We start from the raw sequence: 24,692 nt of genomic DNA, 5'->3' as shown, positions 1-24,692 counted from the left end.
ATTACTTTATGAGCCACATCATTCCATGGGCAAACTATAGCTTGCAGCCTTTTCATAGCCCAAGTCTCTCATATACAGAGGAATGCTGCTTTGAAAAGTTTATAGGCAGATTTTAAAAACAAAACAATTCTACCTCTATTTGGATGAAAGCATTATTTTAAATAGATGGACTAAATATGGCCAGCAATAAAAATGATTAGACCTGAGTGCATTACCTGTTCATCTACATTGGGTTTTATAAGATCATTCATCAGAGCACCTGTTCCCATCTTTAAATTCTCTGTGAGTCATTTAAAATTCTTTTCTTAAATGTAAAGGATTTTCCACACACACAAAAAAAAAGTTGTGTGTGTAATTGCTGGTCCATAGAGATCTGGTTTATACTTTATGACCTGTTAGTGGCCAATATTCAATATACAAAATGTGAGTTAATTGGTTTTGAAAAGACACACAGATCACATTGAAATGTTTCTTGTAACTCTTAGAAATAGGTTCCTGGTATTAACAATCATATTGGAGTTCAAACTTCACTAATACAGGAGGCCCCCATCTTGTCACTGCCGGAGTTCTGACCCCCCCGCCCTTACAACAATGTTTGTAAATGCAGAAGGAGGCAGAAACCCCCAACTTACGTCCTTGGCCTGCATTTACGACGGTGCACAGTGCCTATCATAAATGAAGGTTTGAATTCCGATGTACCCAACTTGCAACCTTTCCCCCAGAACCAATCATGTCACAAGTTGGAGGCCTCCTGTATTTGTTATGTCTACAAATATTCTCTGTAATAAGCACAGTGGCTCAAATAGTCACAGAAAACAAATTCAAAAGGAGTATGAAGAGAGAGAAACATTTTTTTATTTGAGATAATAGCTACATGCAGAGATACTCACCTAGTTCCAACAGTGATCATTGCATCTTCTGTGCCAGGGGATATACTGGCTTCATGATCTGGAAAAAGGAAATACAGATAAGCATGCAGGAAGATGTGATTATGCCATTTTCTATTCTTCTAATGGCAGTTATCAGATAACATGATCTTAAAAGCTACTTGATCCTTAAAGCTACTTATCAAGCTTTTAGTGAGTGGAATAAATCATACAAATTTAAACTTCGTTGTTTCATAAACACATCTGTTCAGAATATCCCTATTTGATTGACTGGAAAGATACAGACCTTTTGGGGAAACTGACTACAAGAAGGTATTACCAAAATATTTTTCAAGGTCCAATGTAACTCATTGAAAGGAATTAAAGTATCACTTATTCTGAAAATTTTTATGTAATCACTTATAATTTACAAAGTTGTGGTTCTCACACTGAAAGATAAGGCCATTACTATTGGAGAGGCAGATAATATAACTACTATTAATAAAAGTTGTGTGCATTGGGTCACACAGAACCCCATTTTCATAAAGCATTTCAACTAGCAGGAGCAGAATCGTTATGGGATCGTACTGCTGGCATGTCTCAAGAGCAATGGGGTGAAGCATATTCCTGCATCCCCAAAGCATTGAGATCTACATCTTCCTATTAACTTTTTCTTCCACACTTCTTGTTAAATGCAATTGAGCTAATCTAGTTAAAAGGGACAATTTATCTTGGTTTTTCTAATTGTGAAACAGAAAGCACTGCTCATTAGCCAGAATGGCTTGCTAAGAACATCTGATTCCAACATAACTAAAATTGGTGTAGGTAAGTAGGTTTAAAGTAAGAAACAATCATAAAAACAGCAGCCTCTCTCAGACCAGACTGAGATTCTTACTCAAATTGAGTGCTATCTTATCTTGAGAACAGTCCCCGTAAAGTCCATGTTAAATGTTACTTATGGGGTAAGATAGTAAGTAGTGTGACTAAAGTATCAGAATCTGGCCCTGGTGATGTTAAGACTGGAGCTGCTCCCAGTGAATTACATGGAAGGGATCCTTTATGGGTGGAACTCTTGTCAGCAGGTCCTGGTAGCCAGACATATCCTAGGGGGTTAGGCATTGTGGCTGCATTGGAGTCATGTTCTCTAGAAGCATGAGGGCTCTGTAGCTTGAACTTTGCCTGGACAGCCTCTTGCACATTCTTCATGACTCATAAGGGTTCCTCATGGGTCTGTAGCCTAGCCCACATGGAAAGAGAACTATGTCCACTCCCCACTGAATGACTGGGAAGGAACTTAAAGAATCCTCCCAATTTCCCCCTCATGGACTTTTCTGCAGAAAGTGGCCCTCCAGCCATTTATCTTCTCTGATCATGACATTTACTGTTTAAACATTAGCTGCATGGAAGGTTGTGACATACTCGAACATTTGCTAATTCTTTGCAACCCCACGGTGTATATGAAGTAGAGTACCTATTACTTTTATAATTCCATTTTCTTCAATATTTTAACTTCACTCTACAGTGGGCAAAACTTTGGCCAGGTGGAGAAAATGGGGTTAACTCCTCCAAACATACTGCAGATATACCCATTGCATAAGAGAGTATAACTGCATTCATCTGGCCCACGTGTGTAGAAAGTCTCTTTCTGCTGAGAGCAGCAATAATGCATGCCAGGATTGATGTACAAGGATCATGTTTCACACCCAGACATCTGCACATATGCGTGCAGACCACACGCATTTCTGTGGCCACAGCCCACTTCCCCTTCAAAGAGATCTGTCACGTAGGGCACGCTCTCCATGGCTTTACAGCAGAGACAGAACTCATGGTCAGTTTTCACCTCAGTCTTTGTGCATTGTCACACAGAATGTAATACAATGGTCACAAATGTGTAAGTTAAAATAGCTTTGAATGTTGTACCTTAAATATAAATAGCTATGAGCTATCTGAGTTATTTGAGAACCCAGGAAAGTATCTAACGTGTGCTTTATTTTGTCAATAGGAGTTTATGCAAACCACTGAGAATAGTAGTAATTTTTTCCTCTACCCCCCATTTTATATTCCTTTAACTTAACAATGGTGAAATGTTCTTTTGAATGTAATTTTTCCCTGGTACCATTTATATTCTTCATTGTACTCTTTAGTCTCAGGGAGAAATGCTCCATTTATTTGACTGCTCTGCTTTCTATTAACCCAATGTTGCTTAATTACCTCCATTCTTATTAGCAGTTTTCCACACTGCATAGCACAACTGAGTCCAATTAAAATGCTAAAAGGCATTTTTTTGTATTGTTACAGATCGTTTAGGTTTTCTTCTCAATGTTTTTGTTTTCATTCTCCATGCACAGTTTTCCTACAACGTAAGCTCATCCCTGAAAGTGCAAGCAAACAATTCACCCTTCTGACAGGGTGGATGACCAGGGCAATAGAAAAGATAGATTTCCTGATGTGTGTGTGTGTGGTTATTCAGCTCTGGTAAAAGCCCAGAAGTAGCATCTTCTGACAGTCATAGAGAAGCAGCAGCACTGACTGCCACTTTGTCAGGCCAGTGAATCACAATGTCATGCATATGACCAAGTTTTGAAAATGCAACAGGGAGGGAAAAAATGCAAGCCCTAGATAAAAACACGTTCTGGGCAAAAAGGAGTGTGTGTGCAGTGTGTCTAGGAAAAAATGTAGAATTCAGAGCTAATGAAGACCTAAAAAGATAGAAGATAAAGGACATAGTATGGATGGTAAATGAGGAGCATTTCATAACAGGACAGTTTGGCCCCGGCCCTGCAACGAACTCTACACAAGTGGAATTCTGCATCTCACACAGCCCCATTAATAAGGTTTATTGTTTAAGTCAATACAATAAAACACATATCTACAAAAATCCAAACCATGACAACAATAAAAAGTGGAACAAACATTCTGCAACTTAAAAGGAAGGTTCATGCAGCTGTCACCCTCTCCTCCTCCAGAGATAAAAAATACGGCATGAAACTTGACAGGAAAAGAAATTAAATAGACTTTGTCTGCACTACAAGGTAATGATGCAATTCCCCTGACCATGTCCACATGGGCTCTATGACACTAGTATAAATAGCAGTGTTGCTACACTAGCAATGTTAGAGGCAATGTAAGCATGAATTAACCATAGTGAGTACAAAACAGCCTAAAACTGGTGGGTATGTTCCTAGCACAGTTCATCTGTGCTCAGAGCCAGTGCTAAGCATAAGCGGAACAAGACATTGATTAAGGCTCTGAGCAGCTCAAGGGGCCCCTTGTTTACTTGTGTAGGATGCGTTGTATGAGGGTGGCCCTCAAAAATATTGCTTATGGCCTGCAGTGAGGTAGTGCTACTTCTGGCTGTGACTTTGCTCCCATTACAATTGCAACTGCAGTGACACTGCATTAGCCTTGCTCTGCTTCCAAGATAGGCAGGCCCTAGAACTAGGATCAACAAATTATTGTGAATTCGTATAACAAAATAGTTCTGCTTCCTTAAGTCACCTTACTAAGATTTTGAACTATAAATTTAATCTGTTCTCTATGATTCATAATCTCTTTTTTAAATATGTAGAGTACTTTGTTAATGTATATAAGGCTGCAAAAACTGCAAGGGACTGGTGAATCATTCAGGAAAAATAATTTCATCCCACTCAGACATTTTGGGCAATAGTCTCATGTAATCATCACAGACATTCTCAGCTCCAATTTCCTATTTTCCTTATATGCAGCAGTCTCTCATTAATGCTAATTAGAAACTGTAGGTGTAGAAAGAGTAGAATACTAGAATAAAGATTCACCATGAATATCAGAGCAGAGAACTGTGCTCTATAAGTAATTTAACCTGAACTAAATAGGTCTCAGTTGGATATCTAACCGAAGACTCCCAAGAGGAGCACATGAAATGTTATTGGGTATTAATCATACATACCCTTTCCCATGGATTTGGAATATGCAAAGGAATCATATTCTCACAAGATTTCCTTTACATAGCTGTATTGGTTAATTTACTGGGATGATTTTGATAAAAAAAGCTCTTATTTGTGTAAACCTGTCACAATTTAGCTTTTTCATGTGAAAAGAGTGAGTAAATGTAAACACTGGATTTTGAAAGGAGCAGAAAGTGAGATAATTGTGACAGTGAAAGCACACAATGATTTATTATTATATCTATGTCTGTGACAGAACCTCTTTTAGATTTTAATTAATTCCATTTAGCATTTAAGTGTCCTATATAACTGCGAACATGAGTTTAATTCCTAGTTTGTGTTTATTAGCATGATAATTGTGCTTATTACTTAAGCATAGTGCCTATCTGGCACTCAGCCCAGACAAGACTTTTTTCTATATTGTATCTGCAGAAAAATAGTTGGATTAATTTCAACAAAAGCAGATGTTTTACCAATTAGGAAGAACTTGGCAAAATAAATCTGAATCCAACATACATTCAATAATGGAATGACCATGAATGGAAACATGAGAGCAGGAAGAGCCAGGATGTAACATGGTGAATATTCTCCTCTATTGTTTGTAAAAAGAAGGAAATAAATTTCTCCTAACTTGCAAAGCTATACATCAGTATTAGCTCTGCTGAAGTAAATGGAGTTATGCTAGGACCTTAAAACTCAGGCTCCAATCTCAACCTAAACATCTACATTGCAAATAAACAACCTTTTAGAGTGAATCAGCTAGTACCAGCTGATTTTAACTGAGGTGTAGATGTATTCTTAGAGACTTATCTAAAGCCAAAGGGTAGTCTTTCTATCAATGTAAGTACTTTTGGATAAAGCATTTTTAATCTAAAAAACAAATGCAGCAGCCCCTGCTCCCTTCTTCCCCAATATACCTAGGGCTTGATCTGGAAGGACCACTTCCAAGGATCAGTCAGAGAAGTCCAGCCACCTTGTCCATTTAGAGATCAATCCTGCCCCTGTCCTTTGGGCATTTAGCAATTTAACACGTATTTAAAGCTAAGCATATGTTAAGTGCTTTCTTGAATACAAATGAGTTTCTTGAGTTGTGGCTCATAAATGCTAAAAACAGACACTTTTATTTTACAGAGAGTGGAAGAGTATAAGAAGGAGGCCAGAGACATCTGGTTTTCAATTAGGGATAATCCTCAATTGAACCCACTTCTGTAAAAATCAATGGGCTGTGAATATGACAATTTTCTTTCCAGATATGAGAGTGACTGTGTCCCATCAAAATAACAGATCTCAATGATAAAGATAAATCTATTTCTCTTCTTTCCTTATCTCTCTGTGCCCTCTGACTTGCCTCAAAAAGCACTAAAGATAAACCTCTTCCAGCAGGTTGGTAAAAAGTCTTCCCATAACTTGCACTGCATTTGCAGACAGAAATATATTTCCTGTCCTCATGTCTTTCATTCTTTGCAGCACTTATTTCTACCTCCTTTCTTCATGCCCCCATGTCTTTACTTAACACAATAACCTTAACTCCTTTTTTTTAAAGTTCAGTTCATTTTTTTCATTAGAATAGAAATGGCAATCAGTTCCTTTCTCTACCTATTTTATCTAGAATTAAACACCTGCTCATTTTTCTAGTTTCTCATTTTTCTCTGTATTTTCAACCTTGCAGCTAAATTTATTTCTATTGTAATTTTTTTTTTTAATTTTAGCAAACTTGGCTAAGTCTATGTGTACAACAGCCATCTGCTAGATAGCATCAGAAACGCTCACCTATGTGACACACGCACTATAAAGTTAAGAAAAAACAAACATTTTCATTCTCATTTAGCTCCAGCTCAAGTGACTAGAGGCATATAGTTTTCAACCATAAATGGTTTGGGAAAAGACAGTAAAGAGGGAAATACATAAGTCTGTAGATGATAAAACATTACTCAGTATACTTTATTCCAAACTTGACTGTGGAGAATTACAAAACTGGATGACTAGGCAACAAAACAGCAGATTAAATTCAATGCTGATATATGTAAAAGTAACATTGGGAAACAATCCCAGTTATACACACAAAATGATGAGTTTAAATTAGCCATTACAACTCCATAAACAGATCTTGGAGTCATCATAGATAGTTATTTGAAAACATCTGCTCAATGTGTAGCATTAGTCAAAAAAACTACCAGAATGTTAAGACCCATTAGGAAAGAGAAATAAAAGATAGAAAATAGTAAAATGTGGGAAAAGAGCAACAAAAATTATTAGGAGATGGAACAATGAAAGTTTATACAATTTATAAAGTCTGGAACTGTTGAGCTTAGAAAAGAGAAAACTAAGGAGGGATGTGATAGAGGTCTATAAAATCACTTTCTGCATACTATACGGCTGTGTCTAGACTGGCAAGTTTTTCCACAAAAGCAGCTGTTTTTGTGAAAAAATCTTGCTAGCTGTCTACACTGGCTGCTTGAATTTCTGCAAGAACACTTTCATTTACCATTCCCCCCCATCCCTGTTTAATGCCTAGTGACACAACTTGAAAAATAACCTATGTTTCCAATGTCCTTGTAGTGTGAGAAACCCCTTTCCCTCAAGGAATTGATATAAAGTGTGGTTCTGCTTTGAAAAGAGACTATAAAAACATCATGGTGTTGCATACTTATTGAATTTCTATCTAAAATATACACCACTTACAATTAAAAATTACTGGTGGTTAAAAAAAATGGGAAACATATAGGCTGCATCTAGACTGGCGTGATTTTGCGCAAATACTTTTAACTGAAAAGTTTTTTCATTAAAAGTATTTGCACAAGAGAGCATCTATACTGGCATGTGCTTTTGTGCAAAAGATTTGCTTTTGCACAAAAGCATCCATGCCCAGTGCAGACGCACTCTTGCGCAAGAAAGCTCCGAAGGCCATTTTAGCCATCGGGCTTTCTTGCGCAATAAATTAACTTGGCTGTCTACACTCGCTCTCTTGCGCAAGAATACTTGAGCAAGAGGGCTTATCCCTGAGCGGGAGTGTCTGAGTATTTGCGCAAGAACAACTGATTTTGTATAGTACAAAGTCAGTATTCTTGCGCAAATACTCGCAGCCAGTCTAGACAGGTGGCAAGATTTTGTGCAAAAGCATCCACTTTTGAGCAAAATCTTGCCAGTCTAGACGCAGCCATACATTTGTGAAATTTCCCTCCATGTTTCTCAAATGAAGGTTGTCTGAAAAAATTCATCAAAACAGTAAAAAGGCAACACAAATAAAAATGAATACATACATAAATGTTTAGACAGCAGTATTGTAACTAGTACTTCATACTCACATGGGATCTGAAAGTCAAGTAATAGAAAATTAAATAGTCAAGTAAATAGTCTGCTAATAGTAAAACCAACACTAAATACCTTCAGTTCTATTAAGACTTTCTCTTCATGTGGAAACAGCAATGACTCAGGAGCTGGAAGTGCTGCTCTACCCCTTGGCATGAAGAGGTTTGTGTCATATAAAGGGTTTACAATTTAGTTCAATAGCTCTCAGTAATGCTGAGTAATGGATATGACAGTGGTTCACATAATGGGATTCTCTTACAAAGAAATACAGTAATCAATTGTATAAAAGGATCACAAACACCTCTGGTCATAGCTGTGAAGAGAGAATGTGATAGGTACATTATTAAAAAGGAGCAAAGACTTGGGTGAAATCACAGCAATGGAGAGACCACTTATACGTATGACTGTCTCTGTGGAAATTATTCAGGAAATAACCTTTGAAAAGCATCCAATTGCAGATGAACCAACTACCCTAGCAATGACACTGAGGTCAACACATTCTCAAGAGGAAATTAAAGATGGATAGTGGCATATCTCTGCTTTATGTCTTTCACTGACATATATTGTCATATGACCTTTCGTGGGTACAACAATTGGTGTCTCTTTAAAGCCAGTCCCTAAAATACAACCAGACTTACTCCAATCCCACAGCTAGAGACAAACACCTACAGGATCTCTATTAGGCATTTGTGAAACTTAATTACCCACCTTGGGAAGTCAAAAAACAGACTGACTAGATGAAAAGCCAGGCATCAGCTTCTTCAAGATAGGTCCCCAACAAAAAAATAACAGAACACCACTGGTCATCACCTACAGCCCACAACTTAAGCCCCTCCAGCACATCATTAACAATCCACATCCTATCCTGAAAAATGATTCCTCCCTCTCACAGGCCTTGGGGAAGACAGGCCAATCCTTGTCTACAGACAACCCCCTAACCTGAAGCAAATTCTTTCCAAACATCACACCTCAAACACACTCATCTGGGAACCTACCCCTGCAATAAATTCTAAATACACATCTATATAAGCGACACCATCAGAGGACTTAACCACATAAGCCACCACATCAGAGGATCACACAACAGCACATCCTGTAATGTGATATATGCCAGCAATGCCCGTCTGCCATGTATATTGCCCAAACTGGGCAGCGTCTATAGCAAAGGATTAATGGATACAAATCAGATATTCGAAATGGTAACACACGGGAACCCATTGGGAATATTTTCATCTGCCTAGGCACTTATTAGTAAATTTAAAAATAGACATTCTTTTGCAAGTAATTTCAGGAACCAACTAGAGAGAAGACTGCGGAACTGGCCTTCATATGCAAATTTGACACCTTCATCCAGGGATTGAACAAAGACAACTGGATGGGTTGTTATATTCAAACTATATGAAAAGCTAAGTATCAGACATGTATAGCCCACTCTATTAGAATCATTTGGCACAGACACTATAGGTATGTCTACACTACAGTGTTATTTCAAAATATCTTATTCTGAAATAGTTATTTTGAAATAACACGTTTACACACAAAATGCATTTTAAAATAGCATTTTGCTATTTCGAAATAGCGCATCCACACTAAGTGGGCTCTGAATCGCAATTAAGGCTGGCCAGAACCAGTTCAAGCAGGGCACCAGGTCAGGAGTTACTGTGAGGTATGTGCTTAAAAGGACTCCTCCAGACAGCCAATTCTCAGGTTTCCCTCCTTGCTTGACTACCTCTATGAGGGACAGCAAAGCATTTGTCTCTGTATGCTCCGGTTACCCTCACTTGGGACACCACATCACTCTGCAACATGGAGCCAGAGCTGCCCCTGGGCACTCTGGTGCTTCTTGTGGATGCGTTGCTGCGAGCCTGGATGCACTTTCTGCAGGCTGCCATTCAGGAGGTCCATTGTGAGGCTGTCAGTATCCAGGAGGCCCTGCGGGAGAGCTTCCATCCTGAGGAGCACTAAGAGCCTCCCTGGTTTACCCCACTGGGGGCTTGTGCCTCATTCCTACTTCACGTCCTTCCACTTACCCCTCCCTAACCCCCCTTCCTATTGTCAAATAAAATACACGTATTTTCGTGAACACAAATTCTTTTTATTTAACAAAACTTGGAGGGGGGGGGGAGAGAATGAAACTCTGGTGAGACTGGGGAAAGGAGAAGGGAGAAGGGAGAAGAGAGGGTGGGAGAGGGGAGGGGGAAACCTGGGAGGAGGGAGCTGGAAGGGGGAAGCAATGGTAAGAAGAGGGAGAAGAAGCTCAGGGCTCAGGGCTGGTGGTCTTACCAGACCAACTTGATTGTCATGCAGACCTGCTCCTGGGTTCACATGTGGCCTTTGGTGACCAGGCTGGCAGCTATCCTGCCATAGACGGCCGCGTTCCTCTGTCTAGTGCGGAGATCATGGACGTTGGGGGCATCACCCCCAAACCTGAATAAGGTCCATGATCTCCACCCTGGACCAGGGAAACACCCACCTTCTCCAGGCCCTGGCAGGCTCCTGGGAGCTGGAAGACTGGAAACCTGGGTGGAGGGTTGGCTGCCAGTGGCTTGCTGGCTCATGTTTTGGAGCCACTGGGTCGAGGCAGTGACTGCTGGCTCTGGGCTGTCAGGCTTGGAGATGGCACAGGCACTGTGGCCAGAGTCTACCCCTTTAAGGGCTCCTGGGAGAGGGGAGGGGAAGGAGTGTTCTTGGCTGAGGCTGGAGTGGCCACCAGGGCACCCTTGGAAGGCTGGAGGCCCCCTATTTCGAAATAAGTGTCTACACAGCACTTATTTCGAAATAGCTCTTTCAAATTTTGTGTTATTCCTTGTGGAATGAGATTTACCAATTTTGAAATAAGCGCTCCGCTATTTCAAAATAGCAGTTTGGCTGTGTAGACACTAGTAAAGTTATTTCGAAATAACGGCTGTTATTCAAAATAACTTTGCTATGTAGACATACCCTATCATTGACAGGGTTTTTTTTCTCCTCCTCCTCGACCCTCTTTTTCTGCTTGCTTTAAATTTGGGGTGGGGGTTATTCCTCTCTGTGCCTCTTGCTGCACTAATCTGGAGAAGTGGGTTGTGCCTACAAAAGTTCATGATACGATATGTATTTTTTGTTAGTCTCTAAGGTGCTACAGGACCACCCATTTTTTTTACATTACAGACTAACATGGCTACCCCTCCAAGATATGGTCACTGATAATCCATTGTCTCATGCTTTTGAAAATCTCACCCTATGCAGAAATGTAAGGTTCATGAGCTTGAGCCTTTAAAAATGGTGAGCACTCCTGCTAGCCATTGAGAGCCTTCTCTCATACTGATTTTGATGGGACTGGAGTGCTCTCCACACTCAGCAGGATCCAGCCCTCAGATCAGCCTGTCCTTTACAAACAAGGATTTTCAGTGACTCCGTTTAAAATTAAGATTCTATGTTTCTATTTTATGGTGATTCATCTTCTCCAGTATTTAATGGTGATAACATTTAAACTCTTTTAGGGCCTTTTTTAATATTATAAGACATAGGCTTTGTTGCAAAACCAACCTTGATATGCCAGATTGTGAAGGGCACTATTCCATTGCACTGGTACCTTGGTTTAATTGTTCATTACTCAAAAATAAACCGATACAGTACCATGACCTTCCTGTGCTAGAATGTCTCAAAATACATTATGTGGATGATAACCCTGTTTTGTGATAGGAATAAAATTGTCAAGTAGCATAAATGGAGGATTTGTTGCATTACTGTAACTATCTTATTTGTATTATAAACTATTTGTATCTATATGATATTTTCATTAATATGACCCACTGCTGCAATAAAACTATAAGACAATTGTGGAGTCTTATTTTCATCTCCCATAATCTTACCAGGTATCATTCTGTTGATATGTCATATCATTCTTGAAGTTTCTATAATCAAAGACTCTTTGATTAACCTCAGAATAATGAGTGATAGGAATGAACTACAATTATCTTATATATTACATGCCTCACATAGGTTAGACTCAGAGAACAAAACAATAGTCAGGAGGCAGGCAAGGTCAGGTGACCAGGAAATTGGGATCAAGCACCAAGTCACAGAATCAGTCAAGAAGTGAAGGACAGAGCTGGATTGCAAGCCACAAACTAGGGTCAATAGCAAGTACGGTCTGGAGCAGACACAGTCGGGCAGCCTCTACTGTTGCTCAAAAACTCCCCTTCATGTCTTCCTTAAGAACTGTGGTATCAGACAATCAGTGAGCTGCAAGGGGCCGCCATTAGGTCTTGCTGGTTGGTACATCTGGCTGAGCTCAGTCTCATAGGCTACATCTACACTGCACAGTTATTTTGGAATAAGCTATTCCAGAATAGTTATTCCGAAATAGCTTATTTTGAAATAGAATGTCTACACTGTAGAGAAGCTTCAAAATTAGTCTGAGGCAGGATTCCTTAATGTAGACATGCTATCTTGATTTAGAACCCCAGGAGGATTAATTTAGAATGGTTCTGGTGAGGGGCTATTTTGAAATAGCAGAAATAAAGCATCCATACACGCCTTATTTCTAAATAGCTATTTGGAAACAGGTGTTATTCTTCATAGAATGAGGTTTACAGAAGTCAGAATAAGCCATCCATTATTTTGACATAATTTCAAAATAACAGAATTCCTATGTAGATGCTTGCATAGTTATTCCAGAATAACGGCCATTATTCCAAAATAACTTTACTGTGCACACACACCCAAAGGATCCTCAGCCTATACCTCCACTGGCAGCAGCAGCCCAGAACCCCCCTGGTCCCAAGTTCCAGTCTGCACAGGTTCTTACACATGTAAACACACACAGCTGGTAGGCAAGTTAGTAAAACATATATAATCAGGAATGTATTTAATTTGCACCCTTATTTTTTCTTTATTTCAGTGATCTGTAAGACACTGCCACAATATTCCATCTCAGACTAACATGCATTTTCTGCCCCATTACTTACATTCTTTCTTTTCTCAGTTCATGTTATTTAGGCAGCACATTGCTCGGACCATAATGTCCTAATTACCACTCTCATGTTACCTTAGCATCTGGACTACATTTGGGGTTTTTGTAGGCAAAGGAAAATTAAATTCCTTTGTGTCAGCTTCCCCTTGGATCATTATGGTACATTGTGCTGAAACAGATAGTGAATAGTAGAACTTTTTTTCTGTGGAATCCCTGAAGCACCTGATGGAATTCTTCTTTGTGTTTTAAAAGTTCTAGTTCCCAATATTTTAGCTCATCTAATAGAAGCCTTTGAAGGACACGGTTCTGTACAGTTTTATTCACAAGGCTAATCTTAGGCACACACTCTGCAAGAAACTACTTTCATCTCCTCACTTTTGTCCTGTGCTAATTTTGGAACTCACTGAACTGGCTGATTTTCACATCATCATGAGGACCAGAAAGAGAAGTAATTCACACACTAATTGAGAATCCCCACCTTATCATGAGATCACCAGAGGAAGCAATTCAGAGGACTGAAAAAAATCTTTCATAAAGTAGTCCCTGCTTGTTCAAACCTTAGATGAAAAATGAAACATGGGAATTGATTTTTCCAGTCATTAAGAGCCTGATCCTCCCTTTACCAGAATGAATGAAAGGCTTTCTGTTGACTGTAATGGGCTTTGGATCAGCTCCATAAGACTCTTTCTACTTAGCTGCAGAGTATAATTTTTGAGTAGTACCATTGTTAAATTCAGATATAGTAAGTTCTGCTTGTTCATAATCCATAATCATGGATCTGAATACATTTGAGCAGAGTTTGCAATTAGGGTTCCATTCAATGAAGAATATTTTACATCCTTCTGAAAGCAAAAAAAAATAAATTTCCACCTTTTGGCTGGCTGTGGAAAAACTGGCCATGATGAAGGTTTATTTAAATAGAAGAATACCACCATTAAGATCTAAAAGCCTTAGTTCAAAATCTTTTTTTCCTGGAAAACCATTTATTTTAAGTTCAATTACCAGTGTCAATTTAAATTTCAGTGACATCTAAAAAATAGATCACAGAATGCAATAGAAAAAACCTAAAATAAATGAAAAAGTTCAAGATTTTGATCAGTTTTACATAACAACTTACTAGGTTTTATGGGATCCCTGGGGGACATCCTGGAACTGTAGGCCAGCTGTGCCTCCTTAACTTTCCAGACTGGATTGTGTCTCAGGGTGAGTCTACACAGCCCCTTTACCTCGAAATAAGCTAGGTAACTTCCAGTACGTAAATTGCAAAGCTTATTTCAAGGTAATTTGAAAAGAGTTTATTTCAAAATTTGGTGCTGTGTTTTGAAATAAATTGCTATTCCAAAATGTCCCTTAACCCTCATGCAATGAGGTTTATGGGAACATTGGAATAGCGAGCCTGTTATATTTTGATATAATGGGCTTGCTCTTAAGACGGAGAATAGCTCCACAGTGTAGATGTAACTCCATAAAGCTATGCTAGTGAGAAGCAGCAAACCACTCCTGGCTATGTGATCACTCAACCATCAGCATGTGGAACCCCACCTTCAGGTAAATTGTATGGCTGCTTCCTGACCCACTCATGAATCAGAGAGAGAAGCCCCAGAAAATCATCCAAGTCCCCAGCTTTGCACCCTAGAAATATGCCAACTATACAGCTCAAAATTCACTTGATCATTGTAATCTCATTAATTAATTTGCCATTTTGATAAAATGGTAGTGGTCTTCCAGGTGTTGAGATGGGGGAGGAGAGAGGCCAAATGATGTCAGTATCCTTTTTTTTTCCCCCAGCTGTGACATGAAGGGAGAGACAGCCCTCACTGTGTATGTGCCTTCTCTGGGGATTCTCTGGGATAGTGGATTCTTCTTGAATGACCATTGATATTTGATCCTTTGTCACTATTGAACGGTCAGCTGTGGGTACTTCTCATCATATTTCAGTAACACAGATAACAGTAATTCATAACATCACGAACACTGATAGTACATACAATTCAACAGGATATTAAGGTTCACCAAATCAAGGCTTTTTAAAATGTGGTACAGAATGCCACACTAGGAGCTAAGTACAAGTAACAATTGGATTGCCCAAATGTAAAAATACTGCGCTTCACTGTATAATAAAAATGAAGTAAGCCTGCAGAAGTACAGCCAATTCAGTAACTGCATAGACTAAGCTAGTGAAGCGTGGAGACCGTGACTCTTGAGATATTTATGTACAGTACACACAAACTGGAAAAATGGCAAAGTGCTGGTCACAACAACAACATTACTTATTTTAGGGATCTATGTATGTTTTCTTCAAAAATTGGTAGCTATGACAGAAGAAACTCAAAATAAGTTACTGGACAGATTAGAGAGAAGAAACTAGGGGAATTTTAATATGTGCTTTATAGAAACAAGTCTAAATCTTTAGGTCCTGATTTACTCTAAGGTTCTTTTTGTATCACTCTGGCAGTGTAAAAAGGACATATTGTAAGATCTTACTCTACTAGAGCACTGTGATATGGAACAGGAAACAATGAGACACAGAAGTCATAACATCATTAAATTCAGAGAACCTCAGTTTTATTTAAAGCTATTATATAACTGGGCTAACTACCCCAAACTACCTTCCAGGGTTGTTCTGGATCTCACGTGGCAACAGTGAGTCCTGGTGAACTATGAACCATAGGGTGAGTACACCCTCACACCTGACAAGGAATCCTAAGTGGAAGTCAGAGTCCCACACCCAATTCACTCCTCCTGACTGAAAGTAGGAAAGGTAAGGGGAGCCAAAAGCTGCATGAGAGAGAAGCACAGCCCCCTCACTTTGGAATGGCATGCCCTGGACCAATATCCATGCAATCCATTAGGTCAGAGGAAACTTCATCTGACATTTTCTAAACCATCAACTACATTATAACCTTCCAAAACCGAGATACATGTCATCTAAGTCACCAAGCTTTGAGATGTTTAATGGAGGGAAAAAATAAATAAATGAACAAAAAAATCTGCACAGTTTCTTGCCAATTTTGTCAGATGGGAAAAATCCCTTCATGCCCCCAAACTATTTATTCACCTAGATCAGCCTGACAAGAGGTCCAGCCTAAATTCAGAGGGGGAAGGATGGAGCTGAAATAGGAAAACACAGAATGTGTTTCCCTTCAAAGCAAACTGAATCATTTCCTTCATGCTCTACCACCAAAAGGAAGCTGATCACCCACCTAGGCCACCAAGTGGCAGCAGCACACTGCAGGACAAATACCAAAGCCCAGATGCATGAAGAAGGAAGAAATAAAGGGGCAGACAGATGCAGCAGATCCTGCAGGTTGTCTGAAAGAAAAGGGGAGAAGAATGAGAAAAGAAAGGGGAGAGAAATAAAACACTGCCTCAGCTGGTTCCAACTGAAATCCATTCTTCTCACCTTCCTCCACTCATCACCCCTACAAGGCACATCTATGGCTCCTTGTCACATCAAAACTGAGATGAGAATTTACATTCACTTAAACACTCAGAGCTATGTAAAGCAGCCTTAGGTTACGTCTACACCTCTGTATCCCGAAATAGCTATTCCACATCTTAAAAGCAAGTCCCGTTATATAGAAATATAACGGGCTTGCTATTCTGACATCCGTAAAACTTCATTGCATGAGGATAAAGGGACATTTTGGAATCGTGCCTTATTTTAAAATAACTTCAAACTTCAAACTTCAAACCAAGCTACGCAATTTGTGTCATGCAAATTGCATAGCTTATTCCAAGATAAGGCTGCAGTATAGATGCACCGCAAGAGAGTAGACATAGGCTTAGTGTATGTGATGATCAGGCCCCTAAAATTTAAAATAGCATGACAACCTTTTGATGAGGTTTTTTAATAATATCATAAAATTTAAAAGAGAATTATATCCTTGTTATGGGTTTTAAAAACACCTATAGTATTTTACATAGGTGTGTAATCTAAGAGGATTGTTCAAAAAAACCCAGCACCTACAGATATGTTCTCTTAAATTCTGAGACTCTCCACAAGAGATAATACAAAAAAGCGTTGTCATTTTTTTAAAGCACAGCATTAACAGTTCAACTTCTTAAGATACACAACAGTTATGGTGGATATGTCTACACTGCAGCGTTTTTGCCATTTTTAAGAATAAAATCTTCACCTTTTGAGGAAAATCTCTTCATTACCATTTTCTTACAAATGCTAAGGCATCATCTGATTTAAAAGAGAAGCACACTCCTCCTAATCATTATTTCTATGTGATTAAAGTGCATGACAGTCTGGTCTATACAAGGGAAAAAATGCTTTGCTACTCACGGATTACTAATCCACTAGGAAGCATTTCCTTGTAATGCACTGATATAGTCACTGAAAGTAGGACAGTTCTAAAATAAACTAATCTGCATATCAGGAACCAATATCGCTCATTACTTACATTGCTGTGATACAGATTTGTGCTGTGTGTTTTTCTAAAGTAACTAATGTATCTCCAGCTGGTTCACATTAATATTTAATAAAGTCTGTGATAAAAAATGTCCAGCATCCAGAGTGACAAACAAAGCACCAATTGTGGTTTGCCAAGCAACTGACTTCTGCTCCCCAGTGACCTCATAGTTGCAGAGATAATTTCATAAATCCGTTGTCTCTTTGCACACCTATGACCTTTTTATCTTAGACCATTCCCCATGGGATAGATGTCCACATTATAAACACACTCTACTTGCTCTTAACTCAGCAAGAAGGTCAGGGACTAAATGGATTTTGAATGATTCTTTCAACCTCTACAGGTGGTCTTTTTAAATCAGAATTAAGGCACCTAAGTGGGGCAGGTGCAGAAACTCCCTAAAGCTCTAAGGGTTCCAAGGTTCTAATTTTTTCTGTCTAAGGGGAGGGAAAGTTAATTTAACTTTTCACATAAATAAAAACAGACAACTGCTAAAAATACTTGATTTTTTTCACTAAATGTGCCTTTTTCGATGTCAAACTTAGCAAGAGTTCAGAGTGATTGTGTTATTCAGAAACACTGAAGCCAAGGACAAGTTATGCAGATGAATAAGTGTAAAATTTTCGATCACACCAGCATACATTTTGTACAGGATGCACATATTATGGAACAATATTTGTTATATATTATAGCCTCTATTCATGTCATATCTAAGTGCTTCCTTGGTAAATTAAATCTGCATGGCAAGACTTCCTAATAGACCTCGTAGAATTTTCTACTCTTCCCCTCCCCTCCTAGTTATAGGAATCTTTGCTTGACAAATAATTGTTTTCCTTTGTCATCATCATGTCAGTTATGTTTGAAGACTCTATGTGCTTTCTCAATTATCAGGGTCTGGCAAAGTGTTATGGAAACATATGTGCAGGCACACACACACTACAGCTTCTCCCAAAATGAATTTTCTTATCCTTTAGAAAACTGACCTTTTTTTCAAAGACTGAAATTCAAAAATTCATCAGATTTCTGGAAAAAAAATCAGTGGTAAACTAAAAACTTTTCAGTAAAAATTCTTGGCTTTCTTCTAAACATTTGTCTAATGAATATCATCCTTTCTGTGCAAATGAAAATTGAATTAAACCCCCAATTTTTCATTAAAATCTGTTTCAATGTACATTTTTTATCAGCCCTAACACATTATTCTTTGAAGGGGTAATGCTTTCTAATTCAATATAAAACTATTTTCATTTCTACTAAAAGTAGAAGTTTCATTGCATTGTTTAGAGTGGGTGCTGCATGAAAGAAGTTGAGTCCTAATTTATTTTTACCAACCATATTCCCAGAAGTGAGGTGGAAAATAATCAGTTGATTTGAAACTGGAGATGAATACCATGGGACAGTACTCTTAGATAGCAGTATACATACCAAAACTGCCAGTGCTCAGTTAAGAATGCTTAGTTCAGGCAGAATTAATAATGAAGTTGTGCAGAGAAGAAGACTGATAGAAGCCTCTTGGTGATGTATCCAATACAGTGTTTTTAACAGTCTGGAAAATTCCTGCTAACAAACAATTTAAAAAGTATGATATATTAAATACCTTACACTTTTTAGAATCACGAATATAACCTCCTAAATTGATATCACCACACAGTGGTGTGAGGACAGCTGTTATTTTTTCCCCAACAACTCAAATGTGTGCCCCCTTTAAGGGCTAGAAAGTCATGGAGTGACTTTCTGTTCCACTGGCAAAACATGTCAGCATAAGGATGCTGACTCATCCCCACCCACCGGGTGACCAGAAAGATGAGGGGAGACTGTACTGGTCCATACTAGTACAGGAAATTTTTTCTTTTACCTGGACAATTGTCATGAGAACTTGAAGAAAAGCTACATTAATCAAGTTGGGTGTTATAATTGAGATATATATATTTAAAGAACTGGAAGGTACCTTGGGAAATCATCTAGTCCAGTCCCCTGCCTCTCCCAGCAAGACCATGCACCATCCCTGACAGATTTGCCCCAGATCCCTAAATGACCCCCTCAAAGATTGAACTTACAACCCTGGGTTTAGCAAGCCACTGCTCAAACCACTGAGCTATCCCTCTCCCAAGAGTTTTAAAATACACTAACACAGGGTGTGTCTAGACTACATGACTCCTTCGACGGAGGCATGTAGATTAGCCAGATCGGCAGAGGGAAATGAAGCCGCGATTAAAATAATCGTGGCTTCATTTAAATTTAAATGGCTGCCCCGCTCTGCCGATCAGCTGTTTGTCGGCAGATCGGGGCAGTCTGGACGCGACGCGCCGACAAAGAAGCCTTTCTTCATCGGCACAGGTATGCCTCGTGAAACCAGGTTTACCTGTGCTGATGAAGAAAGGCTTCTTTGTCGGCGCGGCGCGTCCAGACTGCCCCGATCTGCCAACAAACAGCTGATCGGCAGAGCGGGGCAGCCATTTAAATTTAAATGAAGCCGCGATTATTTTAATCGCGGCTTCATTTCCCTCTGCCGATCTGGCTAATCTACATGCCTCCGTCGAAGGAGGCATGTAGTCTAGACACACCCACAGAGACTAAACAGTTAGGTATAGATGTGAGTAGTTGCATTGAATTTCATTCATTTAAGGTAAATTACTCATGCACTTAAGTGTTGCAGAATCAGGCCCTACAGGGACTCTCTCTAACTTTGACCCTGAATTACCAAAGAACTTAGGGCCAGAATTTTAATGATATTTAAGTATACACAGATTTTTAAAAGAACCATTATGCCTAACCCATTTGAAATCAGTGAGACACTGGTGAATCAGTATTTTGGGGTATCTCTACAATGCAATATAAGCCCAGAGTTTCAAGTCAGATTCAAGCCTAACCTCCCCAACTTCCATCTGTACACAAATTGTGCCCCAACTTCCATCTGTGTCATTTCAAGGTTCAAAACATGACCCTTGAGGCTCAGAGACAGGTTGAGCCTGAGACAAGCCAAGACTCCGGGTTCAAGCCCTATTGCTTTGTACTGTGGACCCAACTCCACTGGACTTGTGTTCTGGGAGCCCACCAAAAATATTTCCAATCCTATGGACCAATGTCTGTTGTTCTCTGCACAGTCAAGTTTGGTGGACAGTCAAGATTTCTGACACTGTTCCATGAAAAGAGCAGTGACTAGAGAAACAACATATTCTGAGGGTACAAAGGAAATCTGGCATATGCATGACACTGGGGTTCCAAGCTGAGTCCCAAGGTTCAATAATTCTTCACTTAGGGTTACAAATTAGTGTTGGCATTCAAGCCAATTAATAAACCAGGATCTGCTAACTCAAGTTCTACTTACCCTGGTACTAAATTTTTAATGACTAACTTCATTGTTCAGCTCTAAAATGAAAACCAGCTAAACAATGCATGATGATTATTTTTTCCCTATTCTGGAATACATCTGAAAAAAATTCTCAAATGCATTCATTACTTATGAATTTCATGAGTGAATAATTCTTGTATTTCTGTTGTGGCAAGTGCAAATGGTTACTAAAACAGTCAAATATACAACTTGAATTAATGTAAATAAACTTGAGTTATAACTCACTGAATTAACTCACAAATTTTTAATAAAAGTTTTAACAACTGCATGTTAAAGTGTAATATTTGCAATTACACACCTTTGCTTAGATATTCAAGACAACCAGTCATGAAATAAATGCAATACCATATGAATTACAGAGATAACTACAGATATTATATATTCGGACATTTTCTTTCAGTGATTATTCAAGCACAAGCATAGGTACCAATAAAAAGCTTAACCTCAGAGATATTCACAGACAATGAACTCAAAAACAAACTATGAGTAAGTTCAGACTTGAATTCACTTACAAATTTAATTGACTGTTCTCGGAAATTTCATTCCACTATCCCTTCTAGGCAATGTGTTCTATTAGATGTTGTCACTCTGTTTATCACACTTGTTAAATATTCCCGTTGTCAGTTGTGTACCTTTTTAAAGAGCTGGCTAATATTTACAAGCGTGTTATGTTATTATGGAATCTCATTCTTTATAATAATTCTCATGGAAGCCAAGAAAATACATCAAGTTGAAGATACAGTTGAATGGCAAGTCTGTAATATTCTGAGTTTCATAATCCTAATAAGCTTGAGCAAATGTTGTGTAAAGACATTAGTCTGACCTACTGTGTGATTGCTGGGATAAGAATTTATGGATGAATTACTTACAACTTTATTCCACATAATGTATTTTATAGAATTTATTTTGCAGAATTTGTAGACTTATATAATACTGTTATAAAGTTTAAATAATAACAGAAGAACAGAGAAATTAGAAGGCATAACCACTGAAGAAATGTGTTTTCAGATGCGATTCGAAAATAGGCGGTGAGGAGAAACTGAGTAAGTGCAGAGAAAAAGTGGCCACAGAATGAAAAATGGGGTGTTTGACAAGAATGGCACACTCAGTTAAACTACTATCTTCATATGCATTTTCATTTGTAAATTATTCGTTACTGGATCCAAAGATTGCTCATTAAGGTTATCACTACTAGAATTGATTTCTGCTGCTTCTAATTTCTGATATCTGCTGCTTGGACATTAGGAAAAATTTCCTAACTGTCAGGGAGGTTAAACACTAGAATAAATTGCCTAGAGATTGTGTAGAATCTCCATCATTGAAGGTATTTAAGAGCAGTTTGGATAGACATCTATCAGGGATGATCTAGACAGTGCTTGGTCCTGCCATGAGGGCAAGGGACTGGATTAGATGACCTCTTGAGGTCCTTTCCAGTTCTAAGATTCTATAACCACTCTGAAAATTCCGACCAATTTATATATGATGGGCACAAAAGGGAGTATTAGCTAACGTAACCTTCTGAAATAACAAAAATGGCTGGGGTTCTATGCCTGTCTCATAGTCCCATTAGGTAGAACTGATCTACCTTCGTCAAAATACATTTAATATACATCTTATTTGGACACACATTTTAGCATGCAAATTTTCATTAATTTCTTTTAACACTTTGGTTTTCAGCTCCATAGTTCAAACAGATAATTCTGCACCAAGTATTTAGGGGCTCCTTTCATGCACAAGAAGGAAATTCTGAATTCAGGGTTTACCTATGCATACATCTTCCCCTAAATGCATAACTAAAGGTTTGAATGGAATATAATCACTGCATATTAAAGAGAGAAAGGCAAGCAAATATGGAACCTGAGACTTAGTAACAGACATAAGGAGAGTTACATAGATAATAGGAAAAACAAACAACAAAATAGTTTTTCCTGTTACAGACTAACTCAGCTACCCCTATGAAACAATGGAAATTAGGATTAGTTTCAATTAATCACATGCACATTACAGCATTGCTTTAACAGTGATGCAGAAAAGAAGGGTGTACATTAGAACAAATTTAAGACCTATTTCAATTCCATGAGCAGTGTACTGAAAGTTATTGGAATACAGTGAAGTATAGGACATCTTTTAGGTCTGTTACAACAGCTAACATTTAAAATTGTGCTAATTGTTAGACACTAGAGTTTGCGTCTAGACTGGCATGATTTTGCACAAAAGCGGCCGCTTATGCGCAAAATCTTGCCGCCTGTCTACACTGGCTGTGAGTATTTGCACAAGAACACTTACTTTGTAATGTACAAAATCAGTGGTTCTTGCGTAAATACTCTGACGCTTCCGCTCAGGGATAAGCCCTATTACGCAAGTATTCTTGCACAAGAGGGCCAGTGTAGAAGGCAACGTTAATTTCTTGAGCAAGAAAGCCCGATGACTAAAATGGCCATGAGAGCTTTCTTTCACAAGAGAGTGTCTACACTGGCATGGATGCTTTTGTGCAAAAGCAAATCTTTTGCGCAAAGGCACAGGCCAGTATAGACGCTCTCTTGCGCAAATATATTTGTGGCCTGCACTGTGCAGGGGGTCAGACTAGATGATCATAATGGTCCCTTCTGACCTTAAAGTCTATGAGTAAATACTTTTAACGGAAAAACTTTGCCATTAAAAGTATTTGCGCAAATTCATGCCAGTCTAGACGCAGCCTAGAGAGTATTAAGGATAATCATGCTTTGTTCATTCTGCAAAATACTTCCTTCTGTACATGCCGTACGGCTACTTACTTAAATGCCCACTTTACAAACACATAATGGAACATTTTGTTCCTAAATCATTTGTCTGTTGATCATAAAAGACTGAATGAGAAACCTCTTCACCTTACAAGTAGCCCTAATACTAACTGCAAGCAGAAGAGAAGGGAGAACTACCTCCCTGCTTCTGCTCCCTGCTGTTTCCCTGGTGATTGGTCATCTGCTAATGGTAAAGGGCAGTATCGGTTTTCTTTATCCCCGAAACACATGGCAAGGTAAGAAACCGTACTTTGTGTGATTCTGGGGCTAGCAGAAGCTCAAAGAATTCCATAAAGTTCTTAAAGTGATTTTATTCCTGATGTCACTCCAGGGACTGCATGTAAGTAATAACAGTGATGTGTGTGTGTGTCTCCCAGTATTTTCATTCCCTTGATGGTTAACAAAAGACAAACCTACTTCAGATCATGACAGTCCATGAGGACTGCTCAGCAAGATGCCCCTGACAAAGGAAACATACATATTCAGCAATAATTTCATTAGATTTGTGCTCAAAGCCACACGAAAGTGGCTGTTACTTCTCATCCAGAAGACTAAAAGCAAGGTTCTTCTCTTCCTCCATTTACTCTCTTTGCCTAACACAGTTGTTTTGAGGTTTCTCCTTTTTTAAACCTTCCATATCCTCTGTTTTCCTTGCTTCCATCAAAGAGGTATATTTTCAGTTCATTACTGTTAAGGATTGTGTGTTCAGCTCCCACCACCAGCAATGAGACTATGTGACCATAACTAAATTCAAGTTATAGTCTTCAAAACAACATTTGGAGGTGGAGTGGAAAGAAGCTTCAGAAGGTAGCTGTGTTAGCAAAAACAAAGGGTCCTTAAAAACTCACACATTTATTAGGGTATACATTTTTGTAGACTGGAACCCACTTTATTCCATCTAATTAAGTGGGTTCCAGACCACATAAGTGTAGAAAGGATTTGAAAAAAAGAGGCATTTTTATAGTTGTTCACTTCCTACAACATCACTCTTCCAATACATTACTTTAAACAATACTATAAGCTGTTGCTGTGTCAAATAACAACTCTCCTATGAGCTCTGCTGAAAATGTATCTGAGTGAGTCTATTTTT

At 38.7% G+C, this 24,692-nt stretch overlaps 1 long non-coding RNA gene across 3 annotated transcripts in view; it reads right to left on the bottom strand.

The window, feature by feature from the left end:
- Positions 1-890: 890 nt before the first annotated feature.
- LOC142831009 (uncharacterized) overlaps positions 891-24,692 on the bottom strand; it is a 330,790-nt gene continuing 306,988 nt past the window's right edge. For all 3 annotated transcript variants that reach the window (XR_012906593.1, XR_012906594.1, XR_012906595.1), the window contains one exon: positions 891-948. This is a non-coding gene — a long non-coding RNA (uncharacterized LOC142831009). The remainder of the gene's footprint in view (positions 949-24,692) is intronic.

This window comes from Pelodiscus sinensis, chromosome 11 (genome assembly GCF_049634645.1).
Source record: "Pelodiscus sinensis isolate JC-2024 chromosome 11, ASM4963464v1, whole genome shotgun sequence".
NCBI lineage: Eukaryota > Metazoa > Chordata > Testudines > Trionychidae > Pelodiscus > Pelodiscus sinensis.
Note: the sequence above shows the minus strand (reverse complement) of the source record. Positions and strands in the feature narration are given on the sequence as shown.